We start from the raw sequence: 26,080 nt of genomic DNA on the forward strand, positions 1-26,080 counted from the left end.
TGTGGGCTGCAAACCAGGCACCGCAGGTTCAATTCCCAGTTAGGGCACATGCCTAGGTCGCAGGCCACGGCCCCCAGCAACCGCACATTGATGTTTCTCTCCCTCTCTCCCTCTCTCCCTCTCCCTCTCTCTCTCTCTCTCTCTCTCTCTCTCCCCCCCTTCCCTCTCTAAAAATAAATAAATAAAATCTAAAAAAAAGAAGAAATGGATTACTCAAATGTTAAAATTTTTCTAAGCCAATCCCTCCTTTTGGAAGTAAAGAGCCATACATCTGATACTAATACAACCTATATTGAATGTAAACTCTAAATGAAAAAAATTAAAAATTAAAAGAGGTCCAGACTGATTGAGCATCATTCTACAAAGCTAAGGGTCATCAGTTTGATTCCTAGTCAGGGCACATGCCTGGGTTGCAAGTTTGGTCTCTGGTCAAGACACTCACAGGTGTGCGAGGGGCAACTGATCAATGTTTCTCTTACACATTAATGTTTCTCCCCCTCCTTTCCTCCCTCTCTTACTCTCTCTAAAAATAATTTTTTAAAAAAATTTTAAAAGAAAAGAATATTACATTTTAGTAGCACCGAAAAATAAAAAGGAAAAGAAAAACAAAGAGAACAAAAGTGAAGAACCCAGGGCTCTCAGAAATAAACAAAGTTCCCAAAGGTTGGAAAGAGGAGAATTCTGTTCACCTGATGCTTTTCTAGCCACCTCTCTACCTCTGACAAAACAATAATATTACCATATCTTCATAATGACAAAAATAAAGGAGAGGGAAGTATAACAAATAATAAATTAAAATAATAACAAGATAAAATACCATAAAACATTAACAAACTTAAGTATGTTCCTATTAAAGGTTAAATGGAAAGCAACTGAAGTAAGTAAAAAGCAAGCCATAAAATCCTAGTAAACTATTAACTTGACTTACCATTTGTGGACTTTGCAGGTAATTCTGACATGAATTCAACTCCATTTGCCTGACATCCCATCCACAGCCTAAATACCAGAAAGAGATGTTCTCAAAATAGGTTGTTTGGGTACCTGGAGCTGTTCACCTGGTAAGAGATGCAGCATACCTAAGAGTGGTGTTTCATAAGTAGGGTTGTCAAATGATCACCTCACTACTGAGATTTTTTTTTATTTCCCAGCTATATGACCAGATGAATTTCATAGCAAGGAATACATTTCCTCTTTCAAATATAAATGAATTTAAAAATTAATGTGGAAAAAAGTAAAGTTCAGGTAATATGCCTAAGCAAAGATCACCTAGAGTGTTATTGCATCTAACTCAGATCATTTTCTTAAGGTGTGAATCCCCATTTCCATACGAGTTATAATACTGTAGGGTAGGCAGACATAGATAGGCATTTATACACTTACTCATACCAAACATAACTGTAACTCAACAAATAAAATCACAACTTTAAATTCAACATATTTAACTATTTTTGTCCTTATGTTCACTTGTATGAAAAAAATGCAATAATTGGTCCAGATCACTCTTGTATAGATTTTATCTATTTACTTTTAGAGAGAGGAAGGGAAGGAGAAAAAGGGAGAGATATATCAGTGCCCGAGATAAACACCGATCAGTTGCTTCTCACACACATCCCAATTGGGGACCAGACCTGCAACTCCAGCATGTATCCTGACCGAGAAGCACCCAAATGAGACACACTAGTCAGGGCTAAAACTTACAGCAACTTTTACTTTCAGTAACAATGAATCAGATAACTGGGGCCCAGATTCCCATTGAAGAAAACTAAAGCTATTGCAATGGTGAGGAACAACTGAGTACCAAGTCTCAAAATGGATAGGAGATTATACACAGGGTTTTTGTTTTGTTTTGCTGGGAGGTGCCGTTTGTTGTACACTACAGCATTTGTATACCCTACAAACACTGAGAAGACAAAGGTTATTTCTAATGGTTCTGAGGGCCAAAAAAAAAAAAGATGGGACCTACCCGAGAGTAAGTCAACCTATTTTTTAATAAAAACTAAAGTGAACAACAAAAAAAAAATAACCAGCCCTCATGTGGATTTACAGCCAAGTTTCAAGTTTTCTGAATGGCTCAGATGACAGTAGAAAATAAAATAATTCTCTAGAGCCAAAAGATTATCTTGACTTTCCAAACAAAATATTCAGACACAACCAAAGATAACCACTTGTACAAAACGAAGAAAACATGAGCAAGAAAAAGCAGAAACAAGACACACACACACGGGTGCGCGCATGCACACACACACACCAGGACTCCAAAGATCAGAATTGGACTGTGAAAAAACTATGCTTAATATATTTAAGGAGTTAGTTAAAAGCCAGTAGGGAACTTGAAACATTTTATGTAGATTTGAAAATTAAGGAAACAGCCAATTCTAAACTACAAAATGCAATTTTTAAGAAATTAGAAACTCAATAAATAAAGAATTAGTGAACTGCAAGGTAAGTCAGGGGGCAAAGGTGTTCAGAATGAATTACAGAGATGCATAAAGAAAGGCAAAAGTACAGGGATAAGAGGTATGGTAGTAAGTCTCAAAGATAAGCCACAATAAACCATTATTTTTTAGTATTCATGAACTTGTATAGTCCCCTCCCACAGTAAATCTAGGTTAGCTCTAACTAAAGATTTGCTTAACTTTAACTATTAAAGGAATAGAGCAAAAGATGCTAGTTCTGGGCTTATGTCTTAAGAAAGCCTGGCAGCTCCCACTTTTTCAGAAACCTTTTTGTGAGTCCCAGGTCACCATGTAAGAAACCCAGCTGCCATGCTGGAGGGACCACATGGAGAGAATATGACAGATGAATGGAATATAGAATCCTTGGGACTGAGATGTCCTGTCATCACTGTAGTAGACCAGCTTTCCAGCTGTCTCCTTCAAGGGTACTAGATAGTAAGTGAATGCATCTTCAATGTTTAAGCCCCAGATGCCTTCAAACTGCAGCCTCATGACAGATCTCAAGCAAGACCAGCAGAAGAATCATCCCAACTGTGCCCTGGTCTACCCACAGAATTTTGAGAAGTAATGAAATGGTAGCTATTTTGAGCCAATAATTCTTGGAATGGTTTGTGTGCGGTAATAAAGAACTAACACAGAAGGCCATGTAAAGAATACACACTAAGAATATTTAATACATATTTTACTGGAGATAGAAGAGTGAGAAATGGCTAAAAGTATAGAAATACAATTGTTGAGTTTTCCAAAATTCATTAAAGGCACAATTCTCAGAATCAAGAAATCCTAATAACCCTAAAAAGGATAAATTAAAAGAACCTATGCTTAAACACATTATAGTAAAAATGAGAAAATTAAAGATGCAGATAAATTTTTAAAAGTAGCAAAAAGACAAATTACATTCAAAAGGGCAACAATTAGACTGACAGTTGACTTGCCTCCAAACCCCAAAGAAATTACTAAATCCAGAAGGAAATAGAGTATCTTCAAAGTACTAAAAGAAACTACCTGAATACAGTAGCTCCAACCTAGAATTCTACAACCAGTGAACATATTTACTAGGAATGAAGAGGAGAAAGACACTTTGAAATACATCCCAGTTATTTTTCTTTTTTAAAAGATTTTATTTATTTATTTTTAGAGAGAGGGGGAGGGAGAAAGAGAGAGAGAAACATCAATGTGTGGTTGTTTCTTGTGCACCCCCTACTGGGGACCTGGCTGGCAACCCAGGCATGTGCCCTGACTGGGAATTGAACCTGCGACCCTTTGCTTCATAGTCTGGTGCTCAATGCACTGAGCCACACCAGTCAGGGCAGAAAGATACTTTCAAAATAACAAAAAATGAAAGAAGTTACCTATAGCAGAACTACATTAAAAGAAATAGAAATGTTTGTCCAGCAAAACTAAATACACTGCCATATATTTAAAAATTAAGTAAGATATCTGAAAAACTCAAGGATGAAACCAATACCAATTAGAAAATATTTTAAACTGAGTAACAAATTTACTACAAACTAAACTTGTGCGATGAAGCCAAACATACTTAGAAGAAATAAATATTAGAAAATAAGAACAAAACTAAGTATGTATCTCAAGACATTGGAAATAAAAGAAACCTAAAGAAATCACATGAAATATTAACAAGAGCAGAACTTAAATTAAAAAGCATAAAATAGTAAAGATCAAAGGCATAAGTTGTCCATTTGATAAGATAAATCAACACACCAAACTTTTGATGAAGACTGATGAACAAAAAGAGACATAACTGCAGATAAAGATAATTAAAGGGCATACTTCAATCAACTTCACTACAAAAAGTTTAAAATTATGAACAAATTGAAAAAATTAACAAAAAATAGAACTTACCAAAAATCCCAAGAAACACTAAACTTGAATGGTAATTTAAGAAACTGAATCATAATTAAAAACCTTCCTATGGTAAAAAATAAACTGCATGCCCAGATGGCTTCAACAGCAAGTTCTACCAAAAATTTAAGAAAACAGTAAGACTTAATTAACACAAAGATTGAAGGATAAAGTACACAAACCCTGCCACAGAACATGAGTAAAGGGCATTTTCTATGGCTTGGAGTTTAGATTGAAGCAAATACAAAAACACAAGTAGAATTGAAAAGTGTACTCTTAATCCTATTCATGATCATAGATGCAAAAATCTTAAAATATTAGCACATCAAACCCACATTTTTAAAAAGACAATGCACCCTGATGAAACTGAATTTAACTCAAGAATTCACACTTAGTTTAAATTTTTGTTAAAGTCAAAGTGGGTGAGCATACTGGAGAACGGAACTCAAAAAAGCTGACATTATCTTCTGGAAGGAGGGCCCCTTACAGTACAGGCTTCTCCCGCTAACCCACCCACCTGTATCAGTGTATCAGATGCGCTGTGAGAGGCTGTGTTCAGCTTTGGTGAATTTTTTGAAGACTTTCAATGTGTTTGCCCATTTCATGATGGGTGACTTACAAGAGCACCTGCCCACACCACACTGAATGTTCAGCAGTTTTGACTAAAAACTGCATTCCCTCAGGGCTTCACCTATTCACCTAATTTCACCCTGAGCAAAGTTTTGTTTTCCTGGATGAAGAAAGTCCTCAAAGGGAAACATCTTGCTTGCCCTTGTAGGAGGTGAAAAAAAGGCAGAAGTACTAAAAGGCATAAAAATTGAAAAGCTCAAAAACTGATTTGAGCAGTGGATAAAACATCTCGATTAGCTATATTGCATCAAATGGAAAGTACTTTGAAAAGTGACTGAAGTTTGAACATGTAAGAATGAATATACAATTTTTTTATAAATAAATTCCAGTTTTGGGGGACCCCCCTCATAACTGACCATATTAATATATTAAAAAATAAAAATATTTTCATCAATGAAGAGAAAGCCAAATCTACTGATAATTTTTTTAAAACTTAAAGCAAAAAAAAGGAAATTCCTATTCTAAAAGACACATACCAAAAAAACCTGTCAACATAATACTTAATGGTAAAACATCAAAAGCACTCCCTTAGAAAAGAGGATGAGAAAGGATGTCCACCATCATCTCTTCTACACAACATTTGCACTCGAGCTGTTGGCCATGACAGTAAGGCAAAAAAAAGACAGGAAGATTAAAAAGACAATATTATTTATAGAAGAGAAGATTATAGTCATAGAAAACTCAAAGGATTCACTATTGTTTACTTTTAAAGGGTTTTTTAGCAAGAGTGCTGAATATGACAAAGCTCTAAAGTAAATTTTCAGTAAATCAACATTTATTACAAATAAATTTTTGAAAACTATGCCATTTTGATAACATCAAAATATAACAAGTACATGGGAATAAATGTAACAAAATATGTCCAAGATCATTATACAGGAAATGACATTATTGAATATGTTGAGCAAATAAAGCCAGATGCAAGAGTATATATGCTATTAATCAATTTACATAAGGCTCAAAAACAGGCAAAACTATTTAACCTATGGATAAATATTTAGGTAATAAAACCAAAAAGCGAACCAAGAAAGTGATTTTCACAAAGTCAGAATAATAATTGGAAAGAGTGCTTCTGGGATCCTGTACCATTCCACTTTTTGGCCTTCATGATGGTTAAATGAATGCTTGTTTACAGTAATTCTTTTAGCTGCAAATTGCTAATGTAACATTTCTGTATGCATATTGTATTTCATAGATGTGCATACATGCATAAAAGGATTTTTTAAAGATTTTATTTATTTATTTTTAGAGAGGGAGGGAGGGAGAAAGAGAGAAAGAAACATCAATGTGCTGTTGCTGGGGTACGTGGCCTGCAACCCAGGCATGTGCCCTGACTGGGAATCAAACCTGTGACACTTTGGTTTGCAGCCCACGCTCAGTCCACTGAGCTACGCCAGCCAGGTCATAAAAGGATTTTTAAATACCCAAAGCAGCAGCTAAAAAGGAGGAACTCATATGGTTAATGAATCTTTAAGACGTGAGGATAACTAATTTGGAACAATCACTTTGAAGAAGTTGAGCAAAATGTCATGTTTTAAAACAGGGTGCGAACAGAGTGACAGTGTTCCTAGCAAAATGCAAAGGGTTTAGAATCAGAAAACTTTGGTTTCAATGTTTGCTCCACTACTTACTAGCACTGCAGTTTGGGGAAAGTTTGTTTGTTTTGTTAAGTGTAGTTTTCTCTACTGCAATATAAGAATTACACTTAACTCATGAGGATTAGAAAAAATGTATCTATAGTATCTTATCATTATAATAGAAAGCCAGTAAATGGAATTTGCTTTTGTGATTATCTTTGGTATAATTGGAAAGTGGATACTTTCCCATTTTTATTAAGCTTACAGTCTTGAACTGACATATAAAGTTCTGAAGAAAGGCATACTAGCCATTCAGTTAATAAAAATTGACCACCAGAAACTACAGATGACAAAGTTTTACAGAACTCTCAATAAATTACACTTAACATAGTCAATAAATGTGACTGTAGTAGGCTACTCCAATAGTTCTTTGATGAAAAGAATAACAAAAACCTCTTTTACTTGTCACATGACCACAATGTAATTTTTACATAAAAAATAATAAAGAGCCTTTATAGGCTGAGAACATTAAGAACATACATTACCTATCAATAATGATCATTAATTCATATTAGGCAAATGTGTTCAAACACACAGGTATTCAAAGTGACAGCATGAGCTGCCCATGAGCTCTCTCATTCTTTTAGTTTGTATTATTCCTATACATTCATAGCACTCAAGCAACCAAAACCATGGAAGATCCACTCAACATGTGAGAAAATGTGATAAAATGGAAAAAACTGTGTCTAAGAGACAAACAGATCTTCTTGCAAATCTTGTCTCTGCCACCTCCTAATTAGGTATCCTCATTAAGCGTCAGTGTTCTGAATTATCCAAATGGAATAAAACCAGTCTCGCAGGATTGTTTAATGGAAATTTGTCACTTGCAGAACAATGAGGCCATCATCCTCTTGAGTAAAGCCACCTCTTAATTCAGTTATCACATCCTAACCCCACCAGATTGGCCGTCTTCATAATAAAGGTGTTTCCTTGGTAGTGTCTCAAACAGGTGGCTAATTAATGAGACAGGCTCCTGTAGTATGCAGATTAGAATCCCAGCAACTCAGAGATGGAGGGACCTTTGAGACCACCACACTCTCTAGTCATAACCTGCTGCATCTACCTAAACTTATTATTTTTAAAATCATTTTACAGATTATCAATATGATGTGATTAGCTGTTAATGATTTTTAAGGGTCTAGAACACTAATTCCCAACCTGGCTGCACATTACAATCCTCATGCAAAATCTCTCTCACACACATAAAAACGCCCATACCCCCACCTTGAATCAACTAAATCAGAAATTTGTGGTGGAGCACAGAAGTTTTCTACCAACTTCTCCAAGTGATTCTAATGTACAGCTACGGTTGATAACACCACAGTAGAAGATGATCAAGAAACTAATTGTCAGTATTTCATTATCAAAAATGGCTTTCATAACTATGTGACCTTTTTTTACCTTAAAGTTGAAAAACAAAACCCAAAAGATCCAGGCTGAATTTAAAGAATTTCATGATCAAGAGAGTTACCTGATGTAATGGAATTTTAAAAGATAATTAACTTCTCTAGAATACTATATTTCATTTGAAGAGCATATTTTACTATTGTCATGCTAACAAAAACAAACAAAATGATATTGTTTTCTCTCAGGGCTTCACACCTTCTCTTGTGATTTTATCCAAACTAAACAGTACATTAGACAGTCACTCAAAATGTAATACTTTTTATTATTCCACATCATAAAGAAAAGTATTTTTAATAAAAAGCAGTGTCAGAAGCATGACCTTTGCTTCTCTGTAGTCTCCATTTTGTACAACATATATTTCAATGAGTTGCAGGGATTCTTGCTTTTATTTTCCAAATTTTTCTAATAGAAAATGAGTTGTTACTATAGTAATATTTACCCATCCTAGTATTATTTCCACCTTGCTTATTCAAGGGCTTTTGCAAATAGCAACCATAAATAAAAGTCTTGGTTACAAGCTGTTCATAGCATTTGGATCCTTGGCAACAATTTCGGAATGAATAGATCTTCAACTATGGGAATGCTTGTCTAAATACAAGTCTCAAATGTCTCTAAACTGCTATTTTTGTTGATCTAGCCCTGATCTGTCAGTTCTTATGAGTGGCACATCTCCTTTTCATCTTCAACCAGGTAGATTAGTGAAAGCAATTGGCAGAATAAACTGGTTCCTAAATTTGCTCATTATTACTATATTTGGAACTTAAAACATTAAGTCCTAGCATGTAGAGCTAAACAATTGATTATTTAGTACATGTGTTTTTTTCTCTCCTGACAATAGTTGCTAACAAATGTTATAATTTCTATCTGGATTTTAAGAATGTTCTAGTCTTTAGGCAAGAACTTAGTAGTTACTATGGTAGCTAATTAAATCAATGGAATATTGATGAACTCCTGTGCTCTATCATATTTTATCTACAAATAATTTAAGTTGAAAGTAAAACAATAAATGTGATTCTTTACATAAAGATTCTCCTGCTTGTTGGCTAATAAGTGAGTGACAGATTAACATCTACCTGAGGAAAATTTATCACTTCTAAGTGATAGGTCCAGATACAGAAAGAGCTTGTAAGGGTACAATCACAACCTCTACTCTTTTTTTTTTTTAATAACAATATTCTTTTTTTTTAACTATTTTTTTAAATATTTTATTTATTTATTTTTAGAGAGGGAAGGGAGGGAGGGAGATAGACAGAGAGAGAGAAACATCAGTGTGTGGTTGCTGGGGGTTATGACCTGCAACCCAGGAATGTACCCTGGCTGGGAATCGAACCTGGGACGCTTTGGTTCCCAGCCCGCGCTCAATCCACTGAGCTACGCCAGCCAGGGCACAACCTCTACTCTTAATCTCTTTCAGTATCAAGGCTTACCAAAAATAAGAATTAGTTACATACATTCATGTATACACAAACAAGATGTAGATATATACATAAATATATATGTATATTATTTTATATACACACAACCACATAAAAACAAAGTATGAAAATATTGAATTAACTAAAATACAAATTAAGATTAAAACTTTCAAAGATTTTATTTGTTTGTTTGTTTGTTTTTAGAGAGAGGGAACAGAGAGAGGCACAAAGAGAAGGAGAGAATGTGGTTGCCTCTCCCAAACCCCCTACTGGGGACCTGGCCTGCAATCAAGGCATGTGCCCTGACTGAGGATCAAACCAGCAACCTTTCAGTTTGAAGGCTGGTGCTCAATCCACTGAGTCACATCAGCCAGAGCAAGATTAAATTTTTAAAAAGCTTTAATGAGTAATGTATTATTTTTTAATGTTTACTCTAACCCAATTTACAGTAAAAGGAAAAGAGGTTGAGAATAAAAAAATGGGATTTTTTTCCATATTGTATCCACCACGCATGCTGTCCCAGTCTAATGATTCACCTCGTATAAGCATATGGTGGGTTTCTTAACTCTAAGTGGGTTTGGAATGAGTCACCCTTTCCTAAATGACTAAGGTGTTTAAAAGTTTGTCAGTAAAGGTCTCACAGCCCACCACAAAGAAGCACCCCAGGGAAGGAAGAGACTAAGGTTGGGAGATTCCAAGGGAAAATATTCTTTGAGATGCAGAAGAAAGTTGCATATATCCACGAAATATAGAAAAACATACACAGTTCGTTTATAAACCACTGCATTTGTGTAGTAAAGTCAGCATCTGGTGACAGAATTACCTTCAGGACTTTGAAAAGGACTGGTTGAAAGACTAAAAATAGTTCCAAAAACTGGCAAAGTTAACTTAACCTGTTGTCAGGGCCCTAGTACAAACATATACTTTGAAAGTAAAGAATAAATAAAAACTTAGCAAATGTTAGATTAACTGCTTTTTTTCTGTTTAAAGAAAAAAATCAAAGTAAAAGGCATCCAAATTGGGAAAGAGGAAGTAAAACTGTCATTATTTACAGATGACAGGATATTCTACATGGAAAGCCCTATTGGCATCAACAAAAAAACTACTTGACCTAATAAGTGAATTGGGCAAAGTAGTGGGACACAAAGTCAATATTCAGAAGTCAATGCCACTTTTGTACATCAACAATGAACTATCAGAAAGAGAACCTAGGAAAAAGATACAAACAAATGGAAACATATACCGTGTTCATGGATTGGAAGAATTAACATCATTAAAATGTCCATACTACCCAAAGCAATCTATAGATTCAATGCAATGCCTATTAAAATACAAAAGGCATATTTCACAAATCTAGAACAAATACTTCAAAAATTTATATGGAACAAAAAAAGACCTCAAATAGCCATAACAATCTTGAGAAAGAAAAACAAAGTAGGAGGGATCACAATACCAGAAATCAAACTATACTGCAAGCCCAATGTAATCAAAACAGCATTATACTGGCATAAAATGAACACACAGATCAATGGACCAGAATACAGGGTTCAGAAATAAACCCATGTCTGTATGGTCAATTAATATTCAACAGAGGGGGGCACAAACATACAATGGAGTAAAAATAGCCTCTAGAATAAATGGTGTTGGGGGAACTGGACTGGTACATGCAAAAAAAAAATGAAACTAGGCCATTAACTTACGCCATACACCAGAATAAACTCAAGATGGATAAAAGACTTAAATATAAATTGTGACACCATAAAAGTCCTAGAGGAAGACATTGGCAGTAAAATTTCAGGTATCTCATGTAACAATATTTTTGACGATATATCTCCTAGGGCAAGGGAAATAAAGGAAAAAATAAACAAATGGGACCACATCAAATTAAAAAGCTTCTGCATTGTTAAAGAAACCGTCATCAAAATGAAATGGGAACGGACTGTATGAGAGAACATATTTGCCAATGATATATCAGATAATGGTTTAATCTCCAAAATATATAAAGAACTCACATGACTTCACTCCAGGAAGACAAGCAATCCAATTAAAAAATGGGCAAGGACCTGAAGAGAAAGTACTCTAAGAACATACTGATGGCCCACAGACATAGGAAAGGATGGTCAACATCACTCGCCACTAGAGAGATACAAATTAAAACCACAATGAAATATCACCTCACACCTGTCAAAACAGCTATCCTTAATAAATCAACAAACAAGTGCCGGTGAAGATGTGGAGAAAAGGGAACTCCAGTACACTGTTGGTGAGAATGCAGACTGTTGCAGCAGCCAGCAGCCACTGTGGAAAACAATACAGAATTTCCTCAAAAAATTAAAAATGGAGCTGCCTTATGACTCAGCGATTCCACTGCTAGGAATCCCGAAACACTAATTCAAAAGAATTGAACACACCCCGATGTTCATAGCAGCACTGTCTACAATAGCTGAGTGTTGGAAACAGCCTAAGTGCCCATCAGTAGATGAGTGGATTGAAAAAATGTGATTCCCCTGGCTGGCGTAGCTCAGTGAACTGAGTGCAGGCTGCAAACCAGTGTCGCAGGTTCGATTCCCAGTCAGGGCACATGCCTGGGTTGCAGGCCACAGCCCCCAGCAACTGCACATTGATGTTTCCCTCTCTCTCTCTCTCTCTCTCTCTCTCTCTCTCTCCCTTCCCTCTCTAAAAATAAATAAATAAAATCTTAAAAAATGTGATTCATCTACAAAATGGAATACTATGCAACAGAAAGAAATAAGGAATACCTACCCTTTGAGACAGCATAGATGGAACTGGAAACTATTTTTCTAAGTGGAATAAGCCAGGCAGTGAGAGATATCTCACATATAAAAGGAACCTAGTGAACAAAATAAACTAATGAGCAAAACAGAACCAGACACATGCAAACGGGGAACAGAATGACAGCTGCCAGAGGAAAGGGGATCGGGTATGAAAGAAGGGGAAGGGAGTAATTCTTTGGAATATGTATGAATGACCCATGGACATGGTATCAGGGTAGGTGGTGTGGACTGTGGGAGTGAGGGAAGTGGTGGGACAGAGGAAGGCAAAGAGGGAAAAATTGGGACAACTACAATAGAATAAACAAGAATAAAATTTAAAAAGAAAAAGATCAAAATTCTTTAGACACCTTTCTCTAAAATTCACATATATAAAAAACTATCCTTCATTATTGTTACTAGGGGCTAACAAACTTTTTCCATAAAGGGCAAATAAATAGCTTAAGCCTTGAGGCCATTGTATCATGAAGTTAGCCATAGACAATAAGTAAATGAATGGGCATGGCTGTGTTCTAATAAAAGTTTTTTTTTAATATTTTTTAAGATTTTATTTATTTATTTATTTTTTAGAGAGGGAAGGGAAGGAAAGAGAGAGAGAGAGGGAGGGAGGGAGAGAAACATCAATGTGCGGTTGCTGGGGGTTATGGCCTGCAACCCAGGAATGTACCCTGGCTGGGAATTGAACCTGGGACACTTTGGTTCCCAGACTGTGCTCAATCTACTGAGCTATGCCAGCCAGGGCCTAATAAAAGTTTATTTACAAATACAGGCACAGATTTGGCTCCCACCAGACAAATATTTTACATTGGTTGAGCACCTGAGAATTTGTGAAAAACAGAATTTTTAAACACCATTTATTCAGGGTCCAGGACCTCCCTCCAGTGAGTCCTCTGATATACAATCTGCAATAAGGAAACTCAAGAACGAGATTACTATCAAAGAACAAGGACAAGTAGCACAAAAAATTCTTTAGTTCAAAAATTACCATTTTGTTCCAAAGACTTTAATTGTTACATATTAGATTACTTATAATACTTTGAATTTGACCTGTAATTTTAAGACTTCTGAAACTGTCAGGGACCAACAGCTTAAAATAAAAATTAAACTTCCTAGGTAAAATTACTTCATTTTTCTTGAAAGTTGGAAAAGAAAAAATTATAAATTATTACTGTTCTAATTATGTCTATTTTAAATACTGTGTACACTAAAATATTTTTTATCTTTACATAAATATTATTGATGTTTTCATTATCGTTGAATTGAAAAGCAAAGAATTTTAAAAAATTTTAGTGAGGGTGGGGAGGGAAGGAGAAAGACAGGGAGAGAAACATCAATGTGAGAGAGAAGCATAGATCTGTTGCTTCTTGTACTCTCCTGGGGATCAGACCTACAAGGTAGGCATGAGCCCTAACTGGGAAGAACCAGTAACCTTTCACTTTGCAGAATGACGCCCAACCAATTGGGTCACACAAGCCAGGGCAAAAGGCAAATAATTTTTAAAGAAATTTTTATTTTTTGAAAGTGTTTCTAAGAAGCATCTATGAGTGCTACTCAAGTTTCAATGTATATACAAATGTCCTGGGGATATATGTCTGAGGGACAGCCCAAGATGCTGTATTTCTATCAAGCTCCCAGATGACAGAATGCCTGATGGCCCTTGGATCACCCTTTAAGTACCAAAGAATATATAATTACCTGGTAAATGTTGATTCCCACCCTTACTGTACCCCTTGGGACTTGGGATCAGGAATTTTAAAGTGGCTTACTGGTGATTATGCACTTTTTATGCAATTTAAGGACAATAACCTAGAAAGTAAGCCTGTCTTTTCTTTAATGACTAGGAAATCTACAGTGTTGTATATATTTCAGTTAAAACCAAAGAGGTCAACTTCTGTCCAAACAGGGACAGTAAAATAGCCTATTCAGTACCATGACAAAATCATATTTTTAACAGGACCCAACATTAGCTGGAAGCCTTTAACAAGTCAAGCAAAGTGCAGCATGCTTTTGATACATCATTTTTCCCCTTTTAGTATCAAAGAGGAGGCACCTGAATAGAGAGCCTGTGCTCAAGGTCAGAATATGAATTAAAGCCCACCTACCTATCTAGATCTGCTACTTTTATTTATTTCTATTTTTATGTTCTACCTCTAGTCATCTTTTCTCCTCTAGGTGGTAGATGGAATCATTATTCCCAACTATTTCTCCCTCTTCATGATAGAATTACTCATCCTGTCGATCATCATTGGGGGAGAAGTATATGTTTCCATTTAGTTGACTTTTGGTTTGGCCCTATGACACACTTTAATGAAAATCTAAGCAGACATGACGCCAACCACCTCCAAGCAGAGGTTTTAACTGCATTGCGTGGTTTGGACTGTGCTCCTCTCTGCCAAGAGAACAGCATGTCCCAGATAGGAACTGTTCTTTCAGCATTACTTTTAATAATAAAAAATTGGAAACAACCTATTATGTACTAAAGATAATAATTAGAAAGAACACATTGTGTTTTCATATCATGTAAAATGTTTAAAGTATGACTATGATTACAGCTGTGGGAAATTACAACATACATATACAAAAAAGAGACTGAAAAGTATGCAAAAATATAATCAAGATTTTGCTGGGCTTATGTTTGGCCGTTGTCTTCTATTTTCTACATGTTTGTCACAATGTCATATTGCTTCAACAAAATACAAATTACAAATTAATCTTCAACTTTCAAATTTCAAGGCAAGACTTTAAAATATTACATTGGACAGTACAACCATAAACATGCCCTGCAAATGTTACAATGTCACAGTTCAGAATTTTTCTTTTTATGTGTAAGAAAACCCTCAGGGTCACCAGGGTAATCTTGTATAAATTAAACATTGTGCTTATTCTTTCATCCATAAAAGGATTTAATTAAATAATATCTTCTTCTTGGGCTGTTTAGCACATTAAAAATGGTAATATATGTAAAGCACCTGACTCATAAGCATTCAATAAAAGCACCTTTCTTTCACAGCACCTTTCTTTCACTACAGCTTATATCACAAAAACTGATACAGTCATCTGTTATAGGAGTAATTCATCAATAAATCATTAACTGAAGATCATATTCAAGGTAAGTTAAGACTCTGAGCAGTCCACAAACTTAGCTGTAAGGATATCTTACAACACATACCACTTTTAAGGACCCCTGTGGTTACATTGGGCCCACACAGATAATCCAGGATAATTTCTATTTTAAAGTCGGCCGAGTTGCAGCCCTAATTCCATCTGCAACCTTAATTCCCCTTTGCCATTTAACATGTTCACAGGTTCCAAGGATTAGGACATAAACATTTTTCTGGGACCATAATTCTACCTAGCACACAATGGTACTTTATGGTGCTCAGCATGGTACATTTAAGAGTATAAGGGAACAGCTCCCCACCAGGCTGGTGAACAGACACAGGGAGAGCAGGTAGGTAACTACAGGTTGTTGCTTAATTACACAACAGAAGGGTATCCTTTAGAAAATTAGAAACGGAAGAAATAAGTAGCCTATATTAGAAGAACTGATCACAGTGACCAAAGAAGGAAGAAAAACAATGCCCAAAAGCTGGGCAGCAAGCTCTCCCTGAGACCAAAAACTAAACTGCAACAAATGGGGAGGGGGCAGAGCAAAGGAAAAGAGGCAGGGGAATGACAGCAAGAGATGTAAATTTTCTGGGTTACCACCAAGCACCAGTCACTGTGCTTACACAATACTGCATAAGGAATACATGGAAAAATCATAGAAACAGAAAGTATAATGGTGTTTGGCAAGGGTTCAGAGGAGGGGTTATGAGGAGTGCTTGTTTAATGGGGACATAGTTCAGTTCTGTGAAATGAAAAGTATTCTGGAGAGGGATGATGGTGATAGGTACACAACCATGTGAATATTTTTAATACTACTGGACTGTACATGTAAAATAGTTAAGAAAAAAATTATGTTATGTGTATTTTACCACAATAAAAAACATTGAAGAAAAAGCCCTAACTGGTGTGGTTCAGTGGATGGAGTGGCGGCCTGCAAACCAAAGGGTCACCAGTTCAATTCCCAGTCAGGGCACATGCTTGGGTTGCAGGCCAAGTTAGGTCCCCAGTAAGGGGAGTATGAGAGGCAACCACATATTGATGTTTCTCTCCCTCTTTCTCCCTCCAGTCACCTCTGTCTAAAATAAATATTTTTTTAAAAAAATATAGAAAATATACAAGACATCTTTAAGCCATCATAAGGAGTCTTGGGCCCTTTAAGTGCCTACTATTCTTTTGCTTACTTCAGTTTATCTGTATTTCTAAGATTAGTAGAAACAGGCTCTAATGAGTTAAAATTTCTATCTGTTTTCTTTATTTCTGACAGCTCTACTGAAATATACAGATATACACTAAAATCAAGTTCTGGGGGAAAAAACCTATCCATGGATACTCCACTATCTCTGGAAAATTAGAGTTACTCCATGTATGTTTTACTAAGTGTATTTATGAGTATATACTTCAATTTCAATGTATATTTCAACTAAACTCTTACATGTATATTTTAACTATACTTCCTCCTCTAATAGAAAGTAAATCAGAAACATTTAAATTCATTTTTCCACTCTGAATAGTTTGTAACAGCTTGAAAAGCACACAAACAAACATTAAGAGCATGTAAACTACTGTTTCTCATTAGGAGGATATCTTCAATTTTCACACATAAGGGAGAACACAGATATCAGCTCCAATCAATCAGATCTCTTTTTATTTCTTGAAGCCTTCACCATGAAGGTCTTTTAAATTAGAGACTAGAGGCAATCAATGGAAAATACTAAAGGATGCTCCTTAATGAGAAGGTCTCCAATACCAAAGACTATTCACAGCTGCTTCCCTAATGAAGAAGAAAGCAATGTTTCTTCTTCTTCAATGCCGAAGAGCAACCAATGGTACTTCATTAAGGCCAAAAAACAAAAACCAAACAAACAAACAAAAACCTGGGATATCTTAAGTATGGTTTGGTTAAAAGGTAATGACAGAGGATTTGAAAGAAAGAACAAAGAAGGATGCTAGGAACCATGGAGCCATCTTAGTTGAGCTCATCTTAGATGTAATTAGGCAAGGTCAAAACTGTCCTTCCTGCTAGTGACCTCAGTAGAATCAACCCTTTGAACCAAGTTTGGTCTATTATCATATTCTTGCAGTACAACAGACTACTTAGAAAAATTGCTATAATTATTCTCCTCCCTGTCTATGTTTCTTGCAACATCTACAGCTCCTCTTTTCAAGAGATGAATCTATTTCCCCACCTCTTAAATCAGGGGTGGTTTTGTGATTAGCTTTAACGAACAAAATTTAGAGGAAGTAACTTTGTGCCAGTTTCAAGCCTAAGCCTCAAGATCTTGCATGTCTCCACTCCATGTTAAAACCCTGCCAGTCATGGTGTGAACAAGCCTGGTTAAAGGTTAGAAACCATGTGGAGAGGAGATGTGTCCATTTTAGAAGAGCCAGCCCTCAGCCCACCCAGGAGAAAACCAGCTCAGATCCAAAGAACTGTGCAGCTGAGTCCTGCCTAAATTGCCAACCCACAGAATCAAGAGCTAACAAAATTGCTTGTTGTTCTAAACCACTAACCAAACTAATATTGTGGTGGCTTGTTAAGCAGCAAAAGCTAACTGATATAGTAAGGAATAGATTCTTCATGAATTACCCATTCAGTGAACATATATTAAACATCTTCTATATTGGAAGTAGTTCTCAGTAGTTACCAGGAGTACAAATATTAATACATGATAGCACCTGCAATTATGGAGTCACTTCATCAAACTACACTAAAAGAAGTATGAATAAAGAGGTTTGAAGGATAGAGAGGCTCACTCAAATGAGTTAATTTTTAAAGAAAACTATTAAGTCACTAGGGAATAAGAATGGACAATATATGCAAAATAACAGATACAAGAAAGCACAGATGCAGGAAAGCATAGGTGCAGGAAAGAAAACAATGTTCTAAAAGTGGAAAATAGTTTAGGACAGATGGAGAATGGGGAAAATGGCAGATGATAGAACAGGAAAAGCAAGTCGAAGGCATATAATAAAGCGTATCACAGTACAAATCATTCTAAGGAATTTGAATGCTTCTTATAGGCTGTGGAGAGCTACAAATCATTTTTAAACAGGAAATGACATGATTACATCTATGTTTTAGGGAAAAAAACTGATAATAAATGTGGAGAATTAGAGGGAGTTTAAGAATGAGGGGAGCCCTGGCTGGTGTGGCTCAGTGGATTGAGTGCTGGCCTGCAAACCAAAAGGTCACTGGTTCAATTCCCAGTCAAGGCACATGCCTGGGTTATGGGCCAGGTCCTCAGTTTGGGGGTGCATGAGAGGCAACCACACATTGATGTTTATCTCCCTCCCTTTCTCCCTCCTTTCTCCTCTGTCTAAAAATAAATAAAGAAAACCTTTAAAAAATGAATGAGGGGAATCATTCAAGACATTTTGACTACAATTCTAAAGGAAACCCCAGCCACAACATAGCAAATATAAAGAGAAGATGCCTTTGAAAGATGTTTCAGAAATAGGAGAAAGACCTAGCAGCCTTGATAACCAACTAAATAGGGGCTATGAGCATGATTAAACTGTGTGGGAAGATTGGGGCCGAGCCAAGATTTCAACTTTGGGATCCTCAATTAATGGCAAATATACTATATAAGGCAGGAAAGAAGAGCAGACTGGAGAGAAATGAGTGTTTTTCATAAAAGCACCATTGGAATATCCAGTGGAAGATGTTCAGGAGGCAGAAAAAGATACAGATCTGAATGTTATGTTCATAAACAGGTGGTAGGACCAGGAGATAAAGACATGAGGAGTCTTTAGGACAAGGCAGGAGAGATAGTTCAAGACATGAAAGTGAATGTGAACACAGGGCATTCAGGGAAAAAATGTACATGGAAAAGAGAAAAAGCTAATAAATGGCATACTCCCAAGGGATATTGATATTTCAGAGGCAAAGGAAAGAAATAGCACCAAATGGCAGCAACCCCTCCTTAGAGATGGAAGAGGGAAAGGTTAGGGTCATTCAGCAAGTATGGATTTTGTATTACAAAAAAAGCAGATACCCATCCATTTTTTCTACCTTCTTTCTTCTAGCCAAGTCATTACCAGGCTCTTCCCTAGGTCCCACTCTAAAGAAGCCCTGAAGACAGTGTTGGCAGGAAACAGCAAGAGGGGCCACTTGAGTAAGAGCATCTGTGTCCATGTATCTTATTGAAAAACATGTTTTTTTCAAACTCCTCTGGCACCTTTTACAGCAAAGTATGTGCCCAACATTCATACTTAGGGCTCTAATTTGAAATACACTTACAGTTAATTTACTGCGTCTTCCAAACATTGCCTTTATATATTTTCAGTAACTAAAAAGTTTTTAAAAATAACCCCAAAGTAGGCAAAGATTTTATAAATAGATCACAAAAAGCAGTATCCATAAAAGGAAAATTGATTTCATTACAAATTATCAAAAGATACCATGAAGACCATGAAAAAGCAAGCCAAACTGGGGAAATATCTGTAATATATATATTTAACCATATATTCATATTTAGAAAATAAAAAATATATTCATATTTAGAAAATAAAAATTAGTTTTTTTTTAAATAATCCAATTTGAAAATGGGCTAGATTTTAACAAGAATTTGACAAGATATCCAAATGCCAATAAATTTATGAAATGGCATTTAACAATATTACTTACAAGGAAACAAATCAAAACCATAGGGACCACCTCACACCCATTAGGATGGCTACCATAAAAACAGAAAATAACAAGTGTTGACAAGGATGTGGGGAAACTGGAACCCTTGTACATTGTTGAGAATATAAAATGTTGCAGTAGCTTTTGAAAATAGTATGGTGGTTCTACAAAAAGTTAAAATAGAATTACCATATGACCCAGCAATTCCACTTCTGGGTATTGGCAAAAAAAATTGACAGCAGAGTCCTGAAGAAATATTTGCACACCCATATTCATGGCAGCAATTATTCACAACAGCAAAAAGCTGACAGCAATCCAAGTGTTCACCAACAGACAAATGTTTATACAAAATGTGGTACACACATACAATGGAATATTAAAAAGGAAATTCTAACACATGCTACAACATGGGTGAATATTAAGGACATTATGCTAAGTGAAAAAAGCTGGTTATAAAAGAACAAATAGTCTGTGGTTCTACTTGTTCGTATGAGGCACTTAAAGTAGTCAAATTCATAGAGACAAAGTAGAATGGTGATTCCCAGGGCCTGGGTAAGGAAAGAATGGAGATTAATTGTTTAATGGGTACAGTTTCAGTTTTCCAAGAGGTAAAGGGATGGATGGTGGTGATGGTTATACACCAATGTGAATATATTTAATACCAGCAACTGTAGATTTTAAAAAACAGTTAGGATGATAAATTCCATATGTTGTATATATTGCCGCAATTAAAATTTTTAAAAAATTTTAAAAATCCACAAGTAGATCCAGTATGCAATCCCCAAAATTAATTTAAAAGACTGACAGAACCATGTAGAAAGTTGGAATCCTTGCTCACTATTTGTGAAATTTAAGCTGGTACAACCACTTTGAAAAACTGGCAACATCTACTAAAGCTAAATATAAGCCTACTCTATGACCCTACAATTTTACTCCTAGATATATGATATAAGCCTACTCTATGACCCTACAATTTTACTCCTAGATATATGTTCAAGAGAAATGAGTGGACACGTGCACCAAAACTTCAGCAAGAATGTTCATATTGCTTTATTCATATTAGCCACACTTGAAACAATTCAAAGATTGAACAGGAGAATGGATAAACAAATTTTGGTATATCCATACAGTGGAATTACTATTCAGCAACAGACTAGCACAAACTACAAATATACACTACAACATGGATGAATCTCATGTGCAATGTTATGTGCAAGAAGACATATACATGATTCCCTTCTATTTACTACTTATATGATGCTTAAGAGCAGACAAAACTAGCAGATGGAGTTTTTAGAAATCATAATGTGGTTACCTTCAGGTTGGAAGTGGGATGAAAACTGACCAGAAAGGCAAAAGGAGGAAATCCTCACGGGTGCTGAAAGTGTTTTATATCTTAACCTGGGTGGCAATCACATGGGTGTACACACATGTAAAATACATTTTGATTAGTGCATTTTACACTTTTTGTATGCATGTTATACCTAGAAAATAAAATATCTCTAAAGCACTTAATGTCTCTACAATGAGGATGCTATAATTCAAAAAATGAATACAATTTCAACTGTACTCTTTTCCTTTCTAACTTAGAAGATCAGACCTTATTCCTCTTATATACATTAGGGGATGATTAACTACTTCCCAGTTTCCTGAGTCAAATAATGTATCTAAGTCCTATGCAGTGCAAACTTGTATGTTCCTAAATGTTCATGAGATTTCCTGAAGCCACTTCATATCCACAAGCTTTTTACAGCAAGAACCTTTCAAGTCTTTAGCTCAGTCTATACTTCCAGAGTTCCCAATTTGCTTTAAACTGGTTAAGTGTCCAGTTAGATACTTTCAAGCTTCAAGAATGGTATGTGATCTTGTTTTATACCTTCATTGGCATGGGCTAAACAAATCCCTCCTCAGCTATAAAGGTAGAATGTCAAAAATCACAAGATATCACCACATTCTGGCACTGCAATGAACATACACCGCCCTCCCCGCCCCTAGGAAAGAGAAATTTTCATTGTCTTTAACAGCCAGTTCGATGCTTGACTCTTTTACAGCCAATGTAATAACTTTAACTTCCCTTTGAGAGCACCATGGCCCAGCATTCTAAGGAAAACAATCCACAAAAGTGAACATTTCCCTTCCTGGCTTCTTCTACCATCCAACAGTGTGCTACCCAGTTATCAAAAAGGGCCCTTAATATTATCATAATAACTTTGTATGGTGACAAAATTTATTCTGGTGATCACATCTAAAGAATATAATCATTAATCACTATGTTGTACACCTGAAACTTGTATAATATAGTATGTCAACCATATTTTAATAAAAAAGAGAAAGGGCCTTAGTATGCAAAATATTTCATTTTAATGATAAAGGCAAATTCTTTTAAATTGTGTTGTAATGAAAAAATTATTTGACCATGATTGTCTTTGATCCCCATATTAAAAGCTATCATTAGTTCAATCAAGTGGGTAAATTATGAAGGTATTTCTTATATGTTGGGCTTAGAAAAGCAACAAGGTAGGAGAAGAAAAGTGACAAGATAGTTAAAAACACAAAGGCTGGTTTAAAATAATACCTAATTTATAGGTATTTCAGTAATCTGATAAGTGAGATTTTAAGTCAACGGTGAGATGCAATTTTTGTAAAAAGTATATACTGTCACATTATCTCACCAGGGTGACTTTGTTAGTTAACAGTTTTCACAAATGAAATTACTCAGAACAATTGGAAGTTTTATTCAGCAAAAGTGTTTTTGAAAACAAGTATCAAGCAATTACTGGTTAAGGACAAAGCCATTTGGTCACAATAGAAAAATTATCCTTTGCTTTTAAAACAGTAAAACATAATGCAACAATAATACACAGTATTTTTTATTTAAATGCATTCTCTAAAATAGAATGCACTTGTTTTCTCCTTTGAGAGCACCTCAATGTATTTCACTTCATAAAAGTATATATTATAAGTTTCAAGATATTGGAATGCAATAATTATAAAGCTGGATAGGTGGCTTGTTTTACATACCTGTGGTTTTTCAGATTCTTGTGCTTGCTTACTTGTGTATATGTACTTATTTTTCAGAAACCACTTCTAGAAGATTCCATTTTGGCTTCTATACTGCCACCTGTAGACATAAAATGGAAATAAACCATGTCTTACAACCATGCATCTTTTCTAGACATCTAACAGGGACAATTGGGGGGAAAATGGGAAAATATTTGCTCCAAGAAATAAAAGTGTCCTTTCTCCTGTGTGGAAAATTTGTAAGGAGTCCTTCTCCCCCAAAGGTTTGATAAATTATTTAGAAATCAAAGCATTCATAAGTCTCAGATCAATACCACTCTAATCAGTTCATTAAAGTAAGAGATGGAGTTCACAGAACTCAACCGCCTGCATGCCAGCCTACAAAGATTTCAAGACCTGTCCGTTAAAATTAGAAGGTAAGCTAACCACTTCGTTGATTGAGTAATCAAGAATTCTGTAAATTGCCACAAATAGAGAGGGGCCTCTCCCTCTCTATTTGTGGATCAATGGATTGAGTGCTGCCTGGGAACCAAAGGGTTACCAGTTCAATTCCCAGTCAGGGCACATGCCTGGGTTGCAGGGGGTGTGCAAGAGGCAACCACATACTGATGTTTCCCTCTTTTTCACCCTTTCCTTCTCTCTAAAAAAATAAATACATAAAATGTTTTTTAAATGAATTTGAATTCCCATTCTTTTGTTTAAGATTTTAATTTTATTTATTTTTAGAGAGGGAAGGGAGAAAGAAAGAGAGAGAAACATCAATGTGCGGTTGCTGGGGGCCATAGCCTGCAACCCAGGCATGTACCCTGACTGGGAATCAAACCTGCGACACTTTGGTTCGCAGCCTGCACTCAGTCCACTGAGCTGCGCCAGCCAGGCAAAATGTTTTTAAAAAATAGAGAGGGAGAGATCTAGGAAAAGGTTACAGTATCACATGGTTGTAAAATGTCTATTTAAAATAATATTCTGACATGAACTAGAGCTTTGCCCAATGTAAACAGCAGTTAGGTGGGGTATTTTCACAGTTCCCTATTCCTAGTTTGAATATGAATGAGTGCTGAAAGGTCTTTCCGACACCCCACAGATTTTAATACAAGTGGGTCTTTTCTTAAAAAAAATCAATAAAAATCTATGAACATAATAAGCAATGCATAAAGATCCATGAGCAACTAACTCTCAGTGAGTCAAAGCAGCCATGAGATAAGAGGTACATGTATGAAAGAGAAATTGAAAGAGAAGAGAAAGATTGAGATTAATTAGAGACTGAGAAAGAGGAACATGAGATTGAGAAATTGAGAGATGAGAGACAGAGATATTGAAAGACAGACAAGAAAGATCGAGAGAGATGAAAGAGATTGAGAGAAACAAGAGACTGAGTGGGGGAGAGAGAGCCGAAGTTAATTTAGAATAATAGACCCAACCATGGTGTGCGTGTGATGTGAGCTTGTGGGTGAGTACGAGAGGGGAAAGGAAGAAAAAGATAGGGGGAGGGAAAGAAAGAAAAAGCGAGAGATAAAAAGAGAAAGGGACACCACACCACTGTGTGTGTGTGTGTGTGTGTGTGTGTGTGTGTGAGTGAGAGAGAGAGAGAGAGAGAGAAACACGGGAGACAGACACTAAGATCCTACAGTTAATTGAGAACAGACTGCGTTACACAGCTTTTTACCTGCTCTGAGTCCAACAGCCTGCCCAAGACAAGTGCCCCAGCTTCAGCACCTTAAATCAGACACATGCACCACCACACACACCACCTCACCTTCATCCCACCCCCACCCCTACGGTGAGGTAACGCCAGAAGTTACACAGAGATTATGCCCGCTACCCCAAAATCCCGGGGGCCTTTTTACCAGACATCTGTCCCTACTTACCAGTAATTTACTTTAACGCCTGAGAGACCAGTTTGGTTTAAGGAATTGCAGCAAATCCAAGAAAATCAAGTCTCCTTGAGCCTCCCTCCTCCTTCTCCCTAGGACGGATATGCACAAACACACTTTCTTTTTTCCCAACCCCGTACACGCGCAGAGCCATCCCAAGCGGCTTTGGGGCGGGGTGGGGACAACAGCGACAATCCTCTCCCCACGTGTCTCCATTAAACCCTCATCCAAACATGCACATGGTGCCAAGTGCATGTGCACAGTCAGCCTTCGGAGGTAAGTTCAGCAAACCTATTCCACTCCCCCACCCCCAACCTTCAACCTCCCACTCTGGCCCTGAAGGCGCAAGGGAGCGCACGGATTCAGGCACCAGCCTGGGGAGACAATACTCCAGTAATTCCTGCCTTCCGGCTGGTCCTGCTACTACTATCTCTTCTCCAAAGGTTCCTACAAAGCAGGGGGCGCAGAGCAGGAGGTGTCTTGATGTTTTTTGGGTGTGGATTGTGAAGAGAGGGGGCAAATTGCGTACACTACCTAGATTGCAGGCAGGGAAAAGGGTCGCAGTACTCCAAAATTGCTCCGGTGCTCAGCACAACAGAAGGGGTAGGGCGGGACAATGAAACCCAAGAAAGAGCATCCCAAGGGAGGCAGCTTTGCCGCACCTCTTACCTACCAAGCACACCGCGGAAGGAGGCACAAGCGGGCACACCACAGGGTCGAGCACCTTCCTCCTGCTCCCAGACCTGCCCAGCCCTCGTTCCCAAGCTCGGTAGCCAAGATGGGAAGGCATCCCGCTCCCTGCAGCTTGGGAGGAGTGAGAACGACAGGCTCCCGGGTGCCCACCTGCGCGCAGTGTCGCCGTCGCAGCGGGTGCTTCCGCCGGCTTTGCCGTTTTAGCTACAGAAGGTGCTGGTGGTCTGACACCTGGACCCCACGCTTCTCCTCACTCTCGGGCAGCCGCGGTCCCCTTCCTCCTTGCGGGTGAGCTCCCCACCTACTCCGCAGGTTCTACCACTGTCCCTCAGCCGTCTGATCTTAAGCTGTCCTCTCCGCCCCTTTCCCGCCGCCCCGCTCAGTGCTCCGCCCCACTCCCCGCCCATCCTTGCCCCTACCCAACCAGGCTGCGGGCCTAGAGCCTAGTGCAGCAGATCTCCAGTTCCAGGAGTGGGGGCGCCCCCCACCACCGCTGAGATCCACCCCGACGGCACTCCTAACCTGCACCACTCTACCCCCTACCAGCAAGTGCTGCC

General features: G+C 37.1%; 1 long non-coding RNA gene across 1 annotated transcript; it reads right to left on the minus strand.

Annotated features, from left to right (window-relative positions):
* Nucleotides 1-813: 813 nt before the first annotated feature.
* Nucleotides 814-25,880, minus strand: LOC118498377. Its single transcript, XR_004900880.1, has 3 exons — nucleotides 25,674-25,880; nucleotides 22,957-23,056; nucleotides 814-996 (listed from the first exon to the last, which is right to left on the minus strand). It is a non-coding gene; the product is annotated as an uncharacterized LOC118498377 (long non-coding RNA).
* Between the last annotated feature and the right edge of the window lie 200 nt (nucleotides 25,881-26,080).

The sequence above is a fragment of the Phyllostomus discolor genome, chromosome X, assembly GCF_004126475.2.
Source record: "Phyllostomus discolor isolate MPI-MPIP mPhyDis1 chromosome X, mPhyDis1.pri.v3, whole genome shotgun sequence".
In the NCBI taxonomy this organism is placed as follows: Eukaryota; Metazoa; Chordata; class Mammalia; order Chiroptera; family Phyllostomidae; genus Phyllostomus; species Phyllostomus discolor.